Consider the following 21297-nt stretch of genomic DNA (forward strand, 5'->3'; position numbering starts at 1 on the left):
ATTATACCACATTGGAGAAAAGAAAAAGAAAATCCTTTGGAGTTTTCCTATTTATATGATTTCCATGTGGAAATAAACAAAATGAAGGAGAACAAAGATTAAAATAATAAATAGATGAATTTGAAAGAGCAACATAAAAATCTATGTTGTTAAAGTCTGAATTTTTATGAATTGCACAGAAGCTTCGAACTGTGTCAAAACTAGTTAAGGAAGACACCTATCATACTGCCTGGCACCTACTGTGTTCTGGGTACTATTCTAATTGTTTGTGCCTCAATTCAAATCACTGCATTAAAATTGAGTTAGTCTTATTTTTATGTAAAGCCTACTTGATTGAACTACTTTAGAGGAGTATCAGTTAAGCCTGGGATATTTTGTCCCCAAAAAACAAGGAATTGCTCAAAAGCAGGTAGACACACATAAGGACATAAGAGCAAGGTTTTAGGGGTACCCACTGGCCGAACTTGTGTATCATTTGAAGATAAAAAGTATTAATGTATGTTATGGATTAGGACACATTGAATAAGAATCCATGAGCCCATAGAGTGCGTAGATTCGGTAAACAGAAGGAAAAGCTGTGTTATTGAAGAGTATAAGCAAAAGATTACAATAGAGGCTAGAACTATAAAGCCACTTTCTGCAACTACTGTTACAAGAATAATCAAAGGATAATCCACCCCTGGGTGAATGGTTGATGGGGACAGGATGGTCACACTAACTCTACATGTCAGCCCTCAGATTGTTTATTAAGTACAGGGAGGGAAAAGTCCTTTTATAGGATGATAACAAGCAGACACCTGCTTATCCAAGGGACCACACTTGATGTCACCAAGAGTGGACAAACGGATGTCATTTATATCTCTTGATACAGTATACATGTAAAACACGACAGTCCCCTCTAAATTTATTTTGCCAGAAGTGATTCTCCTGAATCTAACCTTATGGAAACAATCAGACAAATCTAGATTGGTAGATATTCTTCAATACAGCTGACCTGGACACTTCGAAAAGGTCAGCGTCACTAAAAATAATCTGGGAAAACTGTTGAATATTAAAAGAGACTAGAAGAAAGGGCAGGCTTCCCAGGTGGTTCGGTGGTAAAGAATCTGTCTGCCAATGCAGGAGATGCAAGAGACATGAGTTCGGTCACTAGGTCAGGAAGATCCCCTGGAGGAGGGACTGGTAACCCATTCCAGTATTGCCTAGGAAATCCCATGAACAGAGGAGCCAGGCAGCTACAGTCCATGGGGTTGCAAAGAGCTGGACAAGCCTGAGCATGCACACGCATTTCTGAAGAAATGGCAACTAATTGCAAGATATCCTTCATGATTAGATTCTGAATGAGAATAAAATAACTGTAGAGAATATATTAGGCCAATTGGAAGGAATCTAGATTTGGGTTGTAGATCATATGTAGTATTACACTCATGTTAAATCCTGTAATCCTATTGGGATCATGTAGGAGAATGTGTTTTGGGAGAGAAGATATACTTTGAAGTACTCAGCGATGAAATTTCATGGTCTCTGCCATTTTCTTTCATGTGATTTGGTAAAAACTTTTTTTTTTAAATATGGGAAACAGAAAAAAGAAGATGTGGCCAAATGTTAAAAATTATTTAATCAAATTAAAGATTCTGTGCTAGTACTGCTAATTTTCCATAGATGGTTTTCAAAATAAAAATTGGGTAAACTATTCTGTGATTTTAAACCAACTCTCCAACAGATGCAGTTGTTCTCACATTGTGTTGAAGTGAGTTAGCATAGGTGAAAGCAGTTTCATTGATCAGTTAGTCAAGTGTCCTCTTCAAAGTACCTAAATATCTTCATTCAGCATTCCATAATTATCCATAATTTATATTTACACACTTAAGAAAAAGCTATCCTAAAAAATATGTAGTGGCAATATAGGAGATAATACGGAATAGGATATGATCAGTAACTATTAGATACAGTAGTATTTTTCCCATTTTTCTGTTAGATATGAGAAGTTTTCAACAAGTGAAATTTTAAGGAGTAATTGGGGAACTTGGTAATATGTTTTTTCTTCTTCCTTGTTTTTGCTTAACATTACATGCTTGCCTGTAAAACAGAGTGTAAGATTACTGGTGACTTTCACTGAAAGATCCACAACGTAGCAGAATGCAGTGTGCAGTGTAGAATAGATCTGGCCGAGGCCCCAGTAGGATTTAGGATCCAGTGTGATTCTCAGCTGTACATCATCTAGAAGGCAGACTAGCACTGTTAGTGTTTGTGTATTATAAACAGGTACTTAAAGCCCAATTTTTTGCTTGCATGCCCAGTCGTGTCTGACTCTTTGTGACCCCATGGGCTGTACCCAGCCAGGCTCCTTTATCCATGAGATTTTCCCAGCAGGAATACTGGAGTGGATTACCATTTTCTCCTCCAGGGGATCTTCCCATCCAGGGATAGAACCCATGTCTTCTGCATCTCCTGCATTGGTAGGCAAATTATTTACCACTGAGTCACCTGGGAATATCAGAGCCCAATATCATAGATTTACAAGTATCAGAACACAAAGCTCTCTGTTTAGTCAAAACTGAGAGTCAGTTCTGTATGAAGCACAAAGTAAGAGGTTAAATTATTTAAGAGTTATAGAATTTGTAATAATATCTTTTCAGAAAAGTTTCAACTTGAAGGTAAATATTCAAGATATTCCTCCTATCATTTAAGGATATGATGTGGTATTTCAGGTCAGCTTCCTGTAAGAATACTTTTCTGATAACATTTAGGACTGCTTTGATATGTACCTTGCACTTATTCAGAATAAGTGGAATAGTGCGTCTTGATACATGATGGAAAAAGGACTTGTAGATCTTCTTGTATCTTAAGATAAACCAAAGGTAAAACTATCAATAGAGCTCTTTTCCCTTATATTTCATTTGTGTCTGTGTGATCCCAGTTTTCAGTTGTGTCCAACTCTTTCTGACCCCATGGACTGTAGCCTGCCAGGCTCCTCTGTCCATGGGAATTTCCCAGGCAAGAATGTTGGAGTGGGTCGCCATTCCCTTCTCCAGGGGATGGACCCAGGGATTGAACCTGCATTGGCAGGTGAATTCTTTCCCACTGAGCCACCGAAGTACCATTTGATATGCTAGTCATAAAGTATTAGAAATTCTAACAAGCAGAAGAGATTTGAGTTTTTGAAAAATCTTCAAGAATCGGTTTCTTGATACTTCCAGTTTATAGTGGCTAGAGGCTAAATTTCACTATGATATGAAATTAAACTTCAGCTTCTATTAAGACAGAGAATTAGGTAAAACTTGGGATTGTTTTTAATAAGGGAAAAATAGTAAATTATTTGGGAGAGAGAGTTGATTCTTAAAAGTCTGGACTATGTTCAAATAAAGGTAATAATAGCTTTAGCTATTACACCATTGAGCTCCCCACTCACTCCCCCCAACTGCCCCCCACCCCCCACTCCAAGCTACTCATACACATTTTAGTAGTAAGACAGTGAACACACATGCTGCCATAAGAGGGACACATTTTTAAGACTTGAGGGCTGAGTGTAACTGAATTTTGTGATCTCATTAAACTATTAATATATGTTGTTTCATATTTTTAAAAAAGTTCTAAGACCATGAACAATGTAAGTTAAAAGTTGTTTGAATTTACAGCAATAGGAGAAGCAAACTTCCATGAGAATTTGGCTTTAAAAGCAAACAGCTATGTGAACAATTTGTTAGGTAATTATTAGCTGGAAGCTATTTGTACTCTGAGTTTATTGAATATACACATATGATAATAAGAATTTGCACAAATAGAACCTTTTGATAATAAATCCACGTGAGAGATCGTGCCTTAGGGGAGTAATTCTAGATATAAGTATATTGAATTCCCTGCACATGGAATGCAGAACTCTTGCCCAAGTATGTAACTATTTTTCATTCATGATGCTTAATAGGTCATTTTACCTAAAGTCTCAGAAAGGATCAGTGTAACAAACAATGGAAAATGGTGTTGTTCTATTTGTATATATTCCAAACATTGCAATCACAGAGGAAATAGCAAAGTAGAGCTCTATAACCTGTCACCAGTGGTGTGCTAAACTACACTCAAAATCACAGTTATCAGAAATAAATAAATACCTACTCATTACCTGAGAAGTCTTCTTGGTGTTTTGTATTGGAATCCCTGATTGTTTGCTTTGTGGTATCTATTCAGCCGCTTATAAAAGTCCTTAAGCAGTAAAATAAAATATAGAAGAGATGAACATTCTTTTTATGAACCTTGTACATTTATAACACTTCGTGGAACTGTATACCCCTCCATCAGTTTTACTGTATGTTCACAAAATAAAAATACAATGAAGGATCCTTCTAGTTCCCTTCCCTCATTTAAGACTTTTTGTTACATTTTTATTCTTATGCAATTATTTCATATTTTCATACTTAAATTGAATGAATCGGTGCTCAGAATCAGTCCTTTCATGGCTGTTTCCTTTTCTGAGTTATTTTGATTTATCTTGTGGATTGCTGGATTTCATTATCAAGGAGTTTATTCTAGGGGACTCATGTATACTATACTTCCTGAGTTTTTGTTTGCCTGATTCTCTTTCCTCACCCCCTTTGCCCTTGCCCACTTCTGACGTCTGTAGTCCAGTCATTTTCTGGTTTGCTTTTCATGTTTCAAGAGGGCCAGCGATGTGGAATGGCAAGGGCTGGTGGAGTGGGCAGACTGCAGTTCCACTGTGTCTTGTCTAAAATACCCTCTCGCACCGTACTTGTTCCAGTTGACTATATTTCTGGGAATCTAATTCTGGGATTACAGAAATAGATATCTGGAAACATTATTCCAGATAATAAAATATCTTGCTATTTTATTCTTTTGACCAATTTTTCTATTTTTTCACCAATACCACACTGTCTTGATTACTGCTTCTTTATATTAAGTCTTGAAGTTGGGTAATGTCACAGTTGTCCAGCTTTCTTTTTCTCCTTCATTATTATGTTTATTATTCTGGATCTTTTACCTCTTCATATAAACTTTAGAATCAGTTTGTTGATATCCACAATAAAATAACTTGCTGGGATTTTCATTGGGATTGCATTAATCTATAGACAAGTTGGGAAGAACTGACATCTTAGGAATGTTGAGTCTTCCTATCTATGAACATGGAATATCTCCATATATTTAGTTCTTTGTTTTCTTTCATCAGAATTTTGCATTTTTCTTCATATGTATCTTGGATATCTTTTGTTAGATTTGTATCTAAGCATTTAATTGAGGAGTGCTCACTAACTCAGCGGACATGAATTTGAGCAAATTCCAGGAGATAGTGAAGGACAGGGAAACCTAGAATGCTACAGTCCATGGGGCCGCAAGGAGTCAGACAAGACTTAGCAACTGAACAACTATAGAAAATATAAATTGTGGGCTTCTCAGGTGGTGCTAGTGGTAAAGAATCCGTCTGCCAATGCAGAAGACGTAAGAGATCTGAGTTTTATCCCTAGATCAGGAAGATCCCCTGGAGGAGGAAACAGTACCCACTCCAGATTCTTGCCAGGACAATCCTATGGACAAAAGAGCCTGGCAGGCTACAGTCCATGGGGTCACAAGGAGTCAGACATGATTGTCTGAGCGAATATAAATTGTATTCTGGTTTTTAATTTCAAATTCTGCTTTTTCATTGTTGATATATAGTCAAGCAGTTGACTTTTACAAATAATCTTATATCCAATGACCTTGCTATAATCACTTATTAGTTCCACAAGTTTTTTGGCAGTTCTTTCAGATTTTCTACGTACACAATTATGTCATCTATAAGCAATAATGATTTCATTTCTTCCTTCCTAATTTGTATACCATTTATGTCCTTTTCTTATTTTTCTGCATTAATCAGAATTTTCAGTATGATGTTGAAATGCAGTGGTGAGAGGAGACATCCTTGCCTTGTTCCTGATCTTACTGAGAAAGCAGGTTTCTCATGTTAGCCAGAGGTCTTTTGTATCTTTCTTTATCAAGTTGAGGAAGTTCTTTATTCTTGGTTTACTGATAGTTTTTATCATGAATGAGTGTTGGAGCTTGTCAGATGCTTTTTCTGCTTCTGTAGATACGCTCGTGTGATGTTTCTTTTTTCATCTGTTTATGTGATGGGTTACATTAATTGAGTTTTGAATATTGAATCAGCCTTGCATGCATGGGATAAATCCACTTGTCATGAAATACATTGATAATTCTTTTTATACATTGTTGGATTTGATTTGCTGATATTTTATTGAATATTTTTACATCTACATTTATGAGAGATATTGGTCTGTAATTTTTTTTTTTATACTGGCTTTGTTTGGTATTAGTGTAGTACTAGCCTCAGTGGCTGAGTTAGAGATTGTTCCCTCTGCTTCTATCTTTTGAAAGAAAATGTAGAGAATTGGTATAATTTCTTCCTTTAATGTTTGATAGAATTCACCAGTGAACCCATCTGAACCTGATACTTTCTGTTTTGTAAGGTTACTAATTATTGACACAGTGTCTTTGGTGGATGTACACCTAATCTATTCACATTGTCATGTCTTGTGTGAATTTTGGCAGATTGTATTTTTCAAGGAATTGGCCCATTTCACCTAAATTATCAAATTTGTAGACATATAGTTGTTCCTAACATTGCTTTATTATCCTTGGAATTTCCATGGGATAGGTACTGATGTCCTCTCTTTCATTTCTAATAATAGCAATATGTATCCTCTTCCTTTTAACTAGTCTTAATTAGGCTGGCTAGAGATTACTGATTTTATTGGTCTTTTCAAAGAAACAGCTGTGGTTTTGGTGATACTCTGCTGATTTCTTGTTTTCAATTTCATGATTTCCATTCTTATTTTTTTTATTATTTCTGTTCTTCTGCTTACTTTGGAAATTGCTTGGTATTTTTCTAGTTTCCTAAGGCAGGAATTTAAACAATTGATTTTTTTTTTATTATGTTTATCCTCACTTTAGTAGAAACTGAGCCTCTGAGAAGAACCTTCCCCAAGGTTACACAGCAGTCCAGTGGGGACTCAAACCCAGGTCCTCCAGCTCTGTATCTGCACCGTCCACTAGAAGTTTCTGCGAGGATAGAACGTTCTAATCTGTGCTGTCCAATATAGCAGCCACTAGCCACATGTGGCTGCTGAGCACTTGAAATGTGACTGGTCCAAATTGAAAAATGCTGAAAGTGTAAAACACACACCTGATTCTGATGACTTAGTATAAGAAAAATAGAATGTAAAATATTTTATTAATTTTTATATTTAATACACATTAAAATGATAACATTTGAGAAATACTGGGTTCAAAGATATAATTAAGGTTAATCTCCTCTGCTTCTTTCTCTCCCCACATTTTTTTTTTTTGGGCCATACCTTGTGGCATGTGGGATCTTAGCTCCCCAACCAGGGATAGAACCCATGCCCTTGGCAGTGACAGCGGAGTCCTAACCACTGGACCACCAGGAATTCCCTCCACTTTTTAAAAACTGTGGCTGCTAAAAAAAGCTCAGTCACATATGTCCCACACTGTGTTTCTGTTGGGACAGTGGAAACACTGGAGCTTCTACAATAGAACACCCAAGGCAAGGAACTGAGTATTGTCTAAAAATGCATTTTTGCAACCCACTGCCCATCAGCCAGAAGCTCTCTTTTACAGAAGAATAGTCAGAGAACATACCCACCAGAAAGAGACTTCAGTGCCCTCGTCGGGGCTCGATGATCCCTGAGGCCCAGGGTGGGGTGTGACCTTCCCTGGTCTCTCAAGAGTCAGCAGCCATCACCGTGCCCAAGGTTCCTCAGCCTGATTCGGTGGCTCGTTTCACTATTCAAGAGTACCTAATGAGAACTGATAATCAGTGCTTCCATTTCGCCAAATGGAGCCCTGGGCTAACAAAAGTTAGAGTCTGAGACCCCAGATCTTGAAAGGTAGGAGCCTCTGGGATGGTTAGCAGGTGGAGCCAATCTCAAACCACGGCTGGACACCTCCATCACCTGACTGGGGTGCAGGAGCCTTCCTGAGCACCTGGGGGCCCTGTTACTTGGAGGGTTGGCTCTTGTTGTAGATAAGGAAGTCCGAGAGGTCGTGCCACACGTTGCTGTCCTCATACAGGTAGGTCGTGGACGACTGCAGTGAGGGCTGCAGGGTTGGCCGGTGGCACTCGAAGAGCCACAGCACCAGCCCCCACACCAGCCCTGTGAACCATGGAAACGGGTCCAACCTGGGTTCAGGGATGAAGCCCTTCTCCACGCCCAGGTGGCACAGGGCAAGTAGGACGCGGGATAGCAGGTACATGCTGATCTGGCTGTTGACGTTACTGTTGTTTCCAAACACCAGCAAGCCCCCGATGAAGGCAGACACGAATGAATGTGCCTGGTAGGTCTCGCCCTGGACGTGGGACTGCAGGGCGCAGAGTCCCTTGTAGAGGAACACAAACCTGGCCAGGTTCCAGGAGTGGGTGTACGTGGCCTGCAGGTTGGCAAGCAGCTTCTCCCGGAGGCTGCCACTCCGGAAAAGAAAGGTCATGACCAGCGCGTGAGGGGCCCGGATTTTGGCTCCATAGACTGCCCCGTTCTGGAATCCCTTAAGCATGGCCAGTGCTGCGTGGTAGCAGCGCTTGCACAATAGTGCATTGATCACAAAGAGCAGAGCCCGCAGCTGCGGTGGGGCGACCATAATGCAGGCGTCACTGAGGGTGGTAGACATGGAGGAGGACTCACGCCCTGACAGCCGAGGTTGCATAAACAATTGATTTTAGATAAAATATGTATTAAATGCTATAAATTCCCCTCATCTTATAAATTTTGGTGTTATGTTTTCACTTTTAATTCAAAATATTTTTAAATTACTCTTGAGATTTCTTGGTCAATGCATATTTTATTTAGAAGTATGATATTTAATCTCCAAGTATTTCAGGACTTTTCCATGTATCTTTCTGTTATCAATTTCTGATTTAACTCTATTCTGATCTGAGAACAGATATTGTATTTTATGATTTCTAGTCTTTTAAACTTTTTAATGCCTGTTTTATGGCCTGGAAGGTGGTCTATCTTGGTGAATGTTCTGTGTGAGTTTGAGAAGACTGTATTTTTGTCACTGTTAGATAAAATAGTGTAGAAATCTATTATATCCAGTTGACTGATGGTATTATAGAGTTCAACTGAGTGAGTGAGTGAAAGTTGCTCAGTCGTGTCTGACTCTGCAACCCCATGGACTATGCGGTCCACGGAATTGTCCTGGCCAGAATACTGGAGTGGATAGCCTTTTCTTTGTCCAGGGGATCTTCTCAACCCAGGCATTGAACCCAGGTCTCTGGCATGGCAGGCAGATTCTTCACCAGCTGAGACACAATAGGGAAGCCCAGGATTCAACTGTGTCTTTACTAATTTCCTGCCTGCTGAATCTGTCCATTTCTAATAGAGGAGTATTAAGGTCTCCAACTATAAAATGGATTCATCTGTTTTTCCTTGTAATTCCATCAGACATACGCATTAAGAATTATGTCTTCTTAGATAACTGACCCCTTTATTATTACATAAGATTTCTGTGTATCTCTGATAACTTTCCTTGTTGTGAAGTTAGGAACAACCTAACAATCCTCTGCTTAAGATTCCACAAGGCTGCAGTCAGGCAGTTGGCTCTGCCACGTTTTTCATCTGAAGCCTGAGGTGTTCTTTCAGGCCCATTGAGTTTATGGACAGAATTCTGTTCATTACAGCAATTGGTCTGAGGGCCTCAGCTCCTAGAGACCATCCCTCTCCAAAGGAAATTCACAGCTAGCTTTTTGCTTCTTCAGGGCGAGTAGGGGAGTATCTATCTCTTAACTTTACGGAAGTTCTGAACCCTCTTTTAAGGAGGTCACTTGATCAAGTCAGGCCCCCATAGGATGCTTTTGTTTTTGTTATCTTTTTCTTTGTGTACAACAGATGATTTGATATACCTGTTGTGAGGATGGTTACCACAATCACATTAATTCACATATCCGTGATCTCATATAATTTGTGTGTGTGTGATGAGACTACTAAGACATACTGTCTTTGTAAATTTCAAGTAAACAATACAATATTATTAATTATAGTCGCCATCTCTATTCATCTTACAAGTGTGACCAGCAACTCTTCATTTCTCCAGCTCCCTAGCCTTTGGTAGCCACCATTCTATTCTCATTCTCATCTTCTCTCTCTCTCTCTAGATTCCACATATAAGTGAGATCATCCAGTATTTGACTTTCTCTGTCTGGCTTATTTCACTTAGCATGATATCCTCCAAGTTCATCTACATTATAGCAAATGGCAGGATTTCCTTCTTTCTCTTGGCTGAAGTAATCTCTTGTTTAATTAACTCAAACACAATTGATTAAGGACATTAATTCTGCAATGTCTGTTACCTTTTTCATATGCTATTAATTAAAATCAAATTGCCGGTCTTATTCAGACTCAAGAGAAGGGGATTATGCAGAACCAGACCCATCTTAGAAATTGATCTGCCCAGAAATCATGACCTGCATATTTAATTTCCTATCTAGTACCTTGACTTGGTTTTATCATAAATACTAAAATTCAACATGATCGAATCTGAGCTCTTGCTCTTCTTTGAAGATTTCCCCTATCACAAGTGTCACCTCAAAAGTTAATTTGAAGTTTTTCCATTTCTTTCTATCTCTACTGCTGTTATCCCGATCCAAGTCATCATTATCCATATTTGTAGACTGCAACAGCCCCCTTCCTGGCTGATTAATTTCTCAGTTCATTACTCATATAGCAGCAAAAGTGATCTTAAGACATAGATCTAATCTTTTCTCTCCTCTGGTTATAAATAGTCTATCATTATCTGTTGCTTTTTAGAGTTGCCCTTATGAACTGGGTGACCTTACCTATCTTTCCAAGCTCATCTTAGATGGCTTTCCTTTTATTCATCAAGCTCAAGCCATATTGTCTTCTTTTAGTTCCTAGGATATGCTAAGTCCTTTTCTCTTCCAGAGTATTTTCACACGTGATTCACTCTATGGAGAATTCTTTCCATTTACCACCACATCTTTGCACATGACTATGTCCTTCTTGTTGTTGGAAAAGGGTGTTTACTGTGACCAGTGCTATGACCTGCTACATTCTGTACTCCAAAGCCAAATTTGCCTGTTACTGCAGATATTTCTTGACTTCCTACTTTTGCATTCTAGTCCCCTATAATGAAAAGGACATCTTTTTTGGGTGTTAGTTCTAGAAGGTCTCGTAGGTCTTCATAGAACCGTTCAGCTTCAGCTTCTTCAGCATTACTGATCGGGGCATGGACTTGGATTACCGTGATATTGAATGCTTTGCCTTGGAAACGAACAGAGATCATTCTGTCATTTTTGAGATTGCATCCAAGTACTTACTGCATTTAGGACTCTTTTGTTGACTCTGATGGCTACTCCATTTCTTCTGAGGGATTCTTGCCCAGAGTAGTAGATATGATGGTCATCTGAATTAAATTCACCCATTCTAGTCCATTTTAGTTAGCTGATTCCTAAAATGTTGACATTCACTCTTGCCATCTCTTGTTTGACCACTTCCAATTTGCCTTGATTCATGGACCTAACATTCCAGGTTCCTATGCAATATTGCTCTTTATAGCATCGGACTTTACTTCTATCACCAGTCACATCCACAGCTGGGTGTTGTTTTTGCTTTGGCTCTGTCTCTTCATTCTTTCTGGAGTTATTTCTCCACTGATCTCCAGTAGCATATTGGGCACCTACCTACCTGGGGAGTTCATCTTTCAGTGTCCTGTCTTTTTGCCTTTTCATACTGTTCATGGGGTTCTCAAGGCAAGAATATAGTGGTTTGCCATTCCCTTCTCCAGTGGACCATGTTTTGGACTGCAAGGATATCCAACCAGTCCATCCTAAAGGAAATCTGTCCTGAATATTCATTGGAAGGACTGATGCTGAAGCTGAAACTCTAATACTTTGGCCACCTGATGTGAAGAACTGACTCATTTGAAAAGACCCTGATGCTGGGAAAGATTGAAGGTGGGAAGAGAGGGGACGACAGAGGGTGAGATGGTTGGAATGCATCACCAACTCAATGGACATGAGTTTGAGTAAACTCCTGGAGTTGGTGATGGACAGGGAGGCCTGGTGTGCTGCAGTCCATGGAGTCACAAAAAGTTGTACAGGACTGAGTGACTGAACTGAACTGTTGTCCTTCTTATACTTCAGATCTCCTTAAACATCACCCCTTCAAAGATGCCTTCTCTGACCAACATGTGTAAAGGAGATCTGCTGGTCATTATAACCTGTATTCAATACATTGACTCTTGCTTTTAGTACTTGTCACACTTCTTAATCCAATGTTTAATTTGTTTTTCTTGCACTCTCTTGGCTAACTTTTGTGTCCCAGTAGCTACACAGTGCCTGTCAAATAACAAATGATTAAAATATATTTCATGAATGACTAAAGTGTTGCTATTACCATTAACATGGGCTAGAATGATTCAAAGAAGCTGTTATGGGAAAAGCTGGCTTTGTAGGATAGAAAGTCAAAATGGGAAAAGTCCTATGAAAAATGGAATAAAGAGTGAAAACAAATTGATGGATGTAGAGATGAGTGTGGAGCGCTCAGGAGTCAGTAGACAGAAGGCTTTACATTGGGGAGCAACAGAAAATGAGGTTGCAAAATTATGTTTACCAACTTAAGTAGAGCCTAGTAGGTAGATTTTCCAAGATAGGTTATTACACAATATTGAGCATAGTTCCCTGTGCCAAACAGTAAGTCCTTTTTGGTTATCTATTTTATATATACTAGTGTGTATATTTTAAGCAAAGGAAAACACTGAATAAGCAGTATTTAAGAAAGATTGAGGCAGCATTATTTCCATTGAACTGAAGAAATTATCTGGAGGTAAGTTATTTATCCAGAAGTCCTTATATTCATTTATGAAACACGTATTTATACCCCATTCACTGTGTCTAAGGCAGTGTATTTAGCATGAGAGTACCATGAGTTTCACTTTAAAGTTGAGTCCTAAAGAACAGAGACCAGCTTGAGGTTGGTGAGGGTCTGAAAGAAAAAGACAAGAATGTTCATGTGCCCAGGGACAAAAGAGAATACAATTAGTTCTTACAAACTTAAATAGTTTAGCCTGCACCTTGAGAGTAGAGTTTGAGTAGAGGTGTGAAAGTGTTCAGTCGCTCAGTCGTGTACAACTCTTTGCAGCCCCACAGATGTAGCCCACCAGGCTCCTCTGTCCATGGGATTTCCCAGGCAAGAAAACTGGAGTGGATTGCCATTCCCTTCTCCAGGAGCTCTTCCAGACCCAAAGGTAGAACCTGGGCCTCCTGTATTGCAGGCACATTCTTACTGTCTGAATCAACAGGGGCTTCAGATTTATGAGCGATTAAAAGAGTAGTCAAGAGGTAGATCAGAAAGGGCCTTTTTAGTTATTACACTTGACCCTTGAACAACAACATGAGGGTTAGGAGTGCCAACCCTTGCACAGTCAAAAATCTGCACACTGCTATCTCAGCCTCAAAAATAAAGGAATTGATAAATGACTCACCCAAGGGCAGGAAGCTGAAACCATATGGGCAGAATCAGGACTCAAATCCTACTTTTTCTGATTCCACATGTTGTGATCTTTAATTAAACACAAATATTCTCCTGAACTTTATTAATTAAGATCTATAGAATGATTGATGCTTTTGAACTGTGGTGTTGGAGAAGACTCTTGAGAGTCCCTTGGACTGCAAGGAGATCCAACCTGTCCATTCTGAAGGAGATCAGCCCTGGGATTTCTTTGGAAGGAATGATGCTGAAGCTGAAACTCCAGTACTTTGGCCACCTCATGTGAAGAGTTGATTCATTGGAAAAGACCCTGATGCTGGAAGGGATTGGGGGCAGGAGGAGAAGGGGACGACAGAGGATGAGATGGCTGGATGGCATCACTGACTCGATGGATGTGAGTCTGAGTGAACTCCTGGAGTTGGTGATGGACAGGGAGGCCTGGCGTGCTGTGATTCATGGGATCGCAAAGAGTTGGACATGACTGAGTGACTGATCTGATCTGATAGAATGAAAATACACATACTACATTTATTTTTTTTAAAAAAAACTCTGTGTGCAAATGGACCTGTGCAGTTCAAACCTGTGTTGTTCAGGGGTCAATTGTATAAGAAATTTGGGCATCTTGAAACTGTGAGAAATAGGACAATGTACAGTCAGTATTTAGAAAAAGGGATGAGAACAGGTGATTTATTGGAACTAGAAACATGGATTAAGCTTTCATCTTTGTAGAAACTTGATTATTTCATGGGGGATGGAGAAGAGAAAAGAGAGTAGAACTCCAAAGAAAGAAAAAGGGAAGTGGGTGAGGTCATTAAAGGTTGAACAATCAAAGATCACAATAGAAGCCAGGGATATGAGACCTTTCAGAATCGTCAACAGATCATTTCATGACAAGGTTTGGAACTCAGAGGATGTGTTTTGCAATGGCAGGAATAAATTGTAACCCTAGGAAAGAAAGTTCTCTGTGGTTGCTTGAATGATCAATTAACAGAATATTTCTGTGTTGATGTCCCCATTTGTGAGTTCCTAAGATATGTGGATAAATAATGTAAAAGTATTTCCCAGTGCTGAAAAATGGAATGTTTTCTCAAGACAAGTAGCCCCTTACATCTTTCTTAGGTTTTCAGTTTATTTAGTCAGCTCTGACTTTTGGTAACTAATAAAAAAGTAAATCAGCTTATTTTGAGAAAATTTTAATGTTTCATAATTTTGGCATCACTCAGTAAGTTTTATTTGAAGGGTACACTTAAGTTTCCCTGGGCTCAAATGGAAAAAAAAATCTGCCTGCTATGCAAAAGTCATGGGTTCGATCCCTGGGTCAGGAAGAGCCCCTGGAGAAGGAAATGGCAACCTGCTCCAGTATTCTTGTCTGGGAAATCCCATGGACAGAGAAGCTTGGTAGGCTGCAGTCCATGGAGTCGCAAAGAGTAGGAGATGACTGAGGAACTAACACTTTTACTTTCTCACTTAAGTTTAGTGGAAATCATGTAATTTGAGGACAGAAAAACCCAAGTTTCTTTTTGTATTCTGGCTCTACCTGTTATGATGGGTGAACTTTCATGTTTGGGGGGTATTTCCTTGTCTCTAAAACAATATCCACATTTTAGAACTTGAAGTTTTAGTTTTTGGCTTTACCTATTGACTTTCTACCATGATAGAAGAGAGCTTAGTCCTTTTTCCTTTCTCATCTTGCCACATATAGTCATACTTGTCCTTCAAACCCCTCTGTCCTCCCAATAGAGATAGCGTTTTGTTGAGATACATACTCAGTGTTTTTGTTGTCAGGACTGTCTCATTATCTGCAGCATTAACTATGCAGTTTTATCTAATTTTCCTTTCCTGTATTTTTTTACTTCCTGAAGTTAATAATATCTTTTTGTTGTTGTTTTTTTAATTTATTTGGCTATGCCAGGTCTTATTTGAGGCATGAGAACTCCCAGTTGCAGCATGTGGGATTTATTAATAGTTCCCTGACCAGGGATTAAACCTGAGCCCCCTGCATTGGGAGCACTAAATCCTAGTCACTGGACCACCAGGGAAGTCCTAATAATGTCTTACTCTTTCGTTTGCTTAATGTTCTAAGTGTTTATCTCTGATTCAAGCAAACTCTTCATCACTGTCTAAATATTCTGTCAAGATGGTCAGACAGATTAGCTAGTTTACAAGTTTTATCTTTTTGAAAAGTTTCTGCCATGCCTCTGTCCTGCTCCAGTTTGAACTGCTCACCATCAAAAAAATCTGCACACAGTTTTCATCTTTTCATTACTGACCAGAAATTTCTCTTACATCATCCCTCTCTTTCTCTGGGTCTCCTGTTTCCTGTATCTTATTTCTTCCTCTTGTTTTATTGCCTTGCTTTGTCGGGTCCTCTTGTAGCCTGTTAGGAGGTAAATTTTTTTGAAAACTTACCTGAAAATGTTTTCTTTTAACCACACCTTTGATTGAGACTTCAATAGAATTTGGTAGCATTTAGTAAAATTTTAAGTGAAAATAATTTTCCATGGGAATTTTGAAGACATTCTTGCTCCATTGCCTTATTCTAATAGTTGCTATTGACAAGTCTGATGTTATTCTAATTCTTGATCCTCTAGATGTGATCTGGTTGTGATCCACTCATTTGTTTCTCTCTGGTAACCCATGGAATCTTTTTTTTATTCTTAGTGTTCTCAATTGTCTATACAACTTCCCTTGGTGTGTTTATTTCATATTCATTGTGTTAAATACTCAGTAATCCCTTTATATCTAGAAACACATGTCCCTGAAGTTTTCTTGAATTTTATCACCATTGATCCTTTTCTCAGTTCTTGCTGCCTGGATCTCTTCTGTTATTAAGATTTTGAATCCCTTAGATTAATCCTATTTCCTGACTTTTTTTTCATGTTCAATTTCCTATCTTTTTGTCCTTCTGAGAAGTCATCTTAATGTATCTTCTAACTTGTATGTTGAGTTTTCAGTTTGGTTATGTTTTTCATTTGCAAGAGCTTTTTTGTTTGCTCTCTGATTTCCTTTACTTTCTTTATTAAATATAGGGTCCTTGTGCCATTTGATGGAACCAATTTTTATCTCTCTAAAGATGTAAATTATAGTTTTTTTCTATTTTTTTTTGTTTGTTTCATATTTTCCTGTTCTTTGCCCTGCTTTTCGTCTGGTTAACCATTGCCTTTCCTCTTCTGGGGAACCTAGTTCACTTTTCCTGGGCTTGTAGCACACAGCATCTTGCTTCTTGTTGGTATCTATGGGAATAATTTGAGTTCAACATTTGTGGTCTTTTAAGCTGGTTATCGCTCTTCTGCCTGCATTTTATCTTCTACAGTTTTATTATTCTCTCTTTCTAGTAATCATTTCTTCCCTTATGTCTTTGCAAGGTTTTTTTCCCCCCTCTACCATTTTCAGTTTCATTTTACTGGAGTTTGAGGAAGGAATACATGCATTTAATCTGTCCCTTTACTGGCTCAGACAGTAAAGCATCTGCCTGCAATGAGGGAGACCCGGGTTCGATCCTGGGTCGGGAAGATCCCCTGGAGAAGGAAATGGCAATCCACTCCAGCACTCTTGCCTGGAAAATCCCATGGACGGAGGAGCCTGATAGGAGTCCATGGGGTCGCAAAGAGTCGGACACGAATGAGCGTCTTCACTTTCACTTACTAGATTTAACTAGACATCCTCTTCGTCGCTTAGTTAACTAAATTAATTTAAATTAACCAGTACAATAATAGCATTAAAAGCATCACTGTGTGCGTGCGTGCTAAGTCACTTTAGTCATGTCCCACACTTTGCAAACCATGGACTGTAGCCGTCCAGGTTCCTCTGTCCATGGGATTCTTGAGGCAAGAATACTGGAATGAGTTGCCCTGTCCTCCTCCAGGAGATCTTTCTGATCCAGGGATTGAACCCGTGTCCCTTGTGTCTCCTACATTGACAGGTGGGTTCTTTACCACTAGCGCCACCTGGGAAGCCCAAAGCATCACTAATTAGTCACAATTTTGTAATAGCCTTCAATCTCACAACTCTCTTTTTTAAACATATTTTGTCATATTTCCTGCATTTTTTATGGGATTCTAATCTTCAGAGTTATATATTATTCCTACTTTGCTTTGTTGCCATCATTTCAGGCTTCTCAATTTAACTATACATATTTCAATAACTACCTACGGCAGTCACTTTGATATTTTCATATAAGCAGTTTTGTGGTGTGTTCTTTGGAGATGCCTTAAGAGCTTATGCTATGATTTTTATCAGTAGATATTTTTGCAAGTTTAATTTATTTCTCATTTTTAAACCAAGATTTGTAGATGAGCACCTTTGCTGTTTCATGTTGTTTCTCTGGTAAATGGTTGCAGGCAAAGCACAGATGGGCTGGAATGTGAAACAAGAGCAAAGAGAGGGCGCACATAGTAAAACTTAATAAATATTTGCATGAGATTGCTTGAAGCCAGCCTTGCGTGCTTGGCTCACAAACTTTGCGATCCATAAGAAACAAATTATATTCATTTTAGAATATACACATATTTCTAGTGTTTTATAGAGGATTATGTTAGCCTTAGAATTTTGCTATTTTATGGAAAGCAATATTATCCTTTCTATAAGAGACATTATAGAATGGCAGCATACCAGATGTCTAGATACTGTATAGTGAGGGGGGAAAGTCATCTTCCAAATAGTTTTTGACTGTCTGGCTAATTATTAATAAAAATAACTACCCAACATATCCAGTGTAAGGAAGCAGGATGCTCTATAATTATTATACTATTACAAGGGCATTATTATTACTGGGATGAGCAGAGAAGGGAATTTAGAAATAATGTAATATATAGGTGACAACAGAGAAAAGATTTCATCCAGGTAACATCAAGTAACAACAGTAATAATAAAACAATCTATGTTTTATGGTCTCATCACAAAATTACTAATTTGAAAATAGATCAAGACAGTTTGTAGACTATAAAGCAATGCCAAACTATTTGTCTAAGTTTTTGTTGCAGGATTTTGTCGTACTAGAAGTAGTCTTCAGTGTTGGACATAATTAAGTACAGAGATTGCTAGAGTAAAAAGTAATATTTCAATACCAATTTGATCCATTGTGTTTTATATTGTAGCCAGCATCATAATGGGAATCCTGCTTACTCAGAAGAAGTGGAAAGATCAAGATGACTTCCTAACATTCTGTTGCCCATTGCCTTTTGTTGAGCTGTTCCCCGGGGCTTGTGGGATCTTACTTCCCCAATCAGAGATTGAATCCAGGCCCTTGGCAGTGAGTGCGCAGTGCCCAAACCACTGGACTGAGGGCAGTTCCCCACCTGTTCCCTCTTCAGCGCTCTAGGGTTGTTCTTGTTTGTCTGTTGTTGGTTTTTTTCGCACTAGTGACAAGTGAAGTGAAGTCGCTCAGTCGTGCCCGACTCTGTGCGGCCCCATGGACAGTAGCCTGCACCAAGCTCCTCCGTCCATGGGATTTTCAAGGCAAGAGTACTGCAGTGGGTTGCCATTTCCTTCTCCAGGGAATCTTCCCAACCCAGGGATCGAATCCAGGTCTCTCACGTTGTAAACAGATGCTTTACCGTCTGAGCCACCAATCATAAGGAAGGCAGAATGCAGTCCTACAGTTTTACGAGAGGGGTGGAACTGCAATAATTAGCAAACTATATGTTCCAGCAGTTTTATAAGCTGCCCTTTTCACTTACAAAGGTATCATGAATTGTTTTTCTATGATTTTAATTATTTATCTACAATGTCAATATTATATCTACATGATAGTTAATTACATGCTGGGTTTCATTTGTCTTTTGAGGACATTTGGAAGTAAATATATTTCTATGAAGCTTTTAAAATTCTCTGGCTCTCTTTCTTAGTCACCCATGTCTACATTATCCTATTTTCGAATCATGTCACTTTTTTCAGCTATAGTGCCCCACCAAACTCACTAGATTTTGTAATGCCTTTATATATTGGTCTATCTCCTTGAAAAGCAACTTCTTCCTTTAGTTGATATGAAAAACCCAGGTCCTGCTATCATTGAGAAGTTAAGTCCACCTTCCCAGGTGGCGGTAGCGGTAAAGAACCTGCCTGCCAATGCAGGAGACATAAGAGACGCGGGTTCGATCGCTGGGTTGGGAAGATCCCCTGGAGGAGGGAATGGCAACCCTCTCCAGGATTCGTGCCTGGACAGTCCCATGGATAGAGGAGCCTGGCAGGCTACAGTTCACAGGGTAGGAAAGAATCAGACATGAATTTTGTGAAAACTCAGGTCCTGCTATCGTTGAAACAGAAAACAAATGCATAGCACCCAAAGTACCTCATTATTATTTAAGGTTCATGGGTATATGAATAACATTTGTATATGTAAGAACTATTTCTTTCTACTGTGCACTGCATTAAAGCACATATCCTTTTTCTCTTCCAGCACTTCAAACTCATGGTTGGAAAAAAAAAATTTTTCATCTTCCAGTTCCTCTTCCCCAAATCCTATTGATCTTCTCTCAATAATTTCACATTGGTGTAGTCATCTTTTCTGATCACTGTTTCCATTTTGGCGGGGGGGTGACATGTTTCATAGATAATTTTCTTGCCTACATTTCTTAAATCCTTGCTCTCCATTTATTTATTAAACAAATGTTTTGTTTACAGTCTGCCATGTAATAATGTCCTTAGTTTCTTAATTGTATGTTCTTTATGACATGTTTCCTACTTCATAATCCTTTCCTTCAAATTTTTTTAAAGAAGGTCTTTCCATTATCCTGCTGTTTGAACTGAAGGGAATCTCTAAGACTCTAACCTGTAACCTGTTTTATTCTCCCATTGTATCTGTGAATGTTCTCAAGTGTAGCCATTATTTTTATGGTGCTGATTCTCATAACATCACCCATCCATTCAATCACGCTCGGATTATTATATCTACTTCTGAGCCCTGCATTTAAAGAAAAGCATTAACAAACACGAATGTGTCTGGAGGAGGATGATTAAATTGATTGACTACTCCTAAACCATGTCCCATAAGGAATGGCTGAAGGAATTGTGCATATTTATTGTTTATCTTAGAGTAAAAACGATTAAGCGTAGACAGGATAATTGTTTTCAATAATTGGAAAGTCTGTCACATAAAGGAGAGAACAGATTTGTTATGAGTTATTCTAGAAGGCTCTACTAAAACCAACTTGTACCAGTTGTGAAGAGCTTAGGTTCAAATGTTCCATGATGAGGAGCAGAGGTTAAATCTTACTCTGTTTGGCTTTGCTTACAGTGTCTGACATCCAGCCTGAGTCCATCCTAGCCTAATGGATGTTTATTGATTGGTTTGAATTTTCCTGAATTGAAAGAATAAACCTTTCTAACAGGAAAAACAGACTGCCTTTGAAGTAAAAATATTTATTGATTTATTTATTTTTTAAAAAATATTTATTGATTAACTACAGTGTAGCTGCCCCTGTGCCAGATATCTGGAATATAAAGATATTAACATTTTAATATTGTAGACAACCTCTGTGGGGCAGGTATTCTTCTAAATATCTCTTGCATGCCTGTGTACTCAGTCATATCTGGCTCCTTGCGACCCAGTGGATTGTAGTCCGCCAGGCTCTTCTGTCTGTGGAATTTTCCAGGCAAGAAGACTGGAGTGGCTTACCATTTCCTCCTCCAGCTAAATATCTCTTATGTATCAGCATTTCAGATCATTAACCTCACATGATAAATACTTTTATTCTCCCAGTTTAGGAGTGAGGAAACTGAGGCATATAGGCATTTCAGCTTATTACTTACATAATAAGTTGAGGGACTGAAC

At 38.7% G+C, this 21297-nt stretch overlaps 1 protein-coding gene and 1 pseudogene across 3 annotated transcripts in view; one reads left to right on the forward strand and one right to left on the reverse strand.

Annotated features, from left to right (window-relative positions):
- The window catches only part of CHST9 (carbohydrate sulfotransferase 9), a 284326-nt gene that overhangs the window by 15180 nt on the left and 247849 nt on the right, over window positions 1-21297 (forward strand). The gene's annotated exons all lie outside the window — the stretch shown is intronic.
- LOC514831 (peroxisomal membrane protein 4 pseudogene) lies at window positions 7896-8745 on the reverse strand (annotated as a pseudogene).

The sequence above is a fragment of the Bos taurus genome, chromosome 24 (genome assembly GCF_002263795.3).
Source record: "Bos taurus isolate L1 Dominette 01449 registration number 42190680 breed Hereford chromosome 24, ARS-UCD2.0, whole genome shotgun sequence".
Classification (NCBI taxonomy): Eukaryota; Metazoa; Chordata; class Mammalia; order Artiodactyla; family Bovidae; genus Bos; species Bos taurus.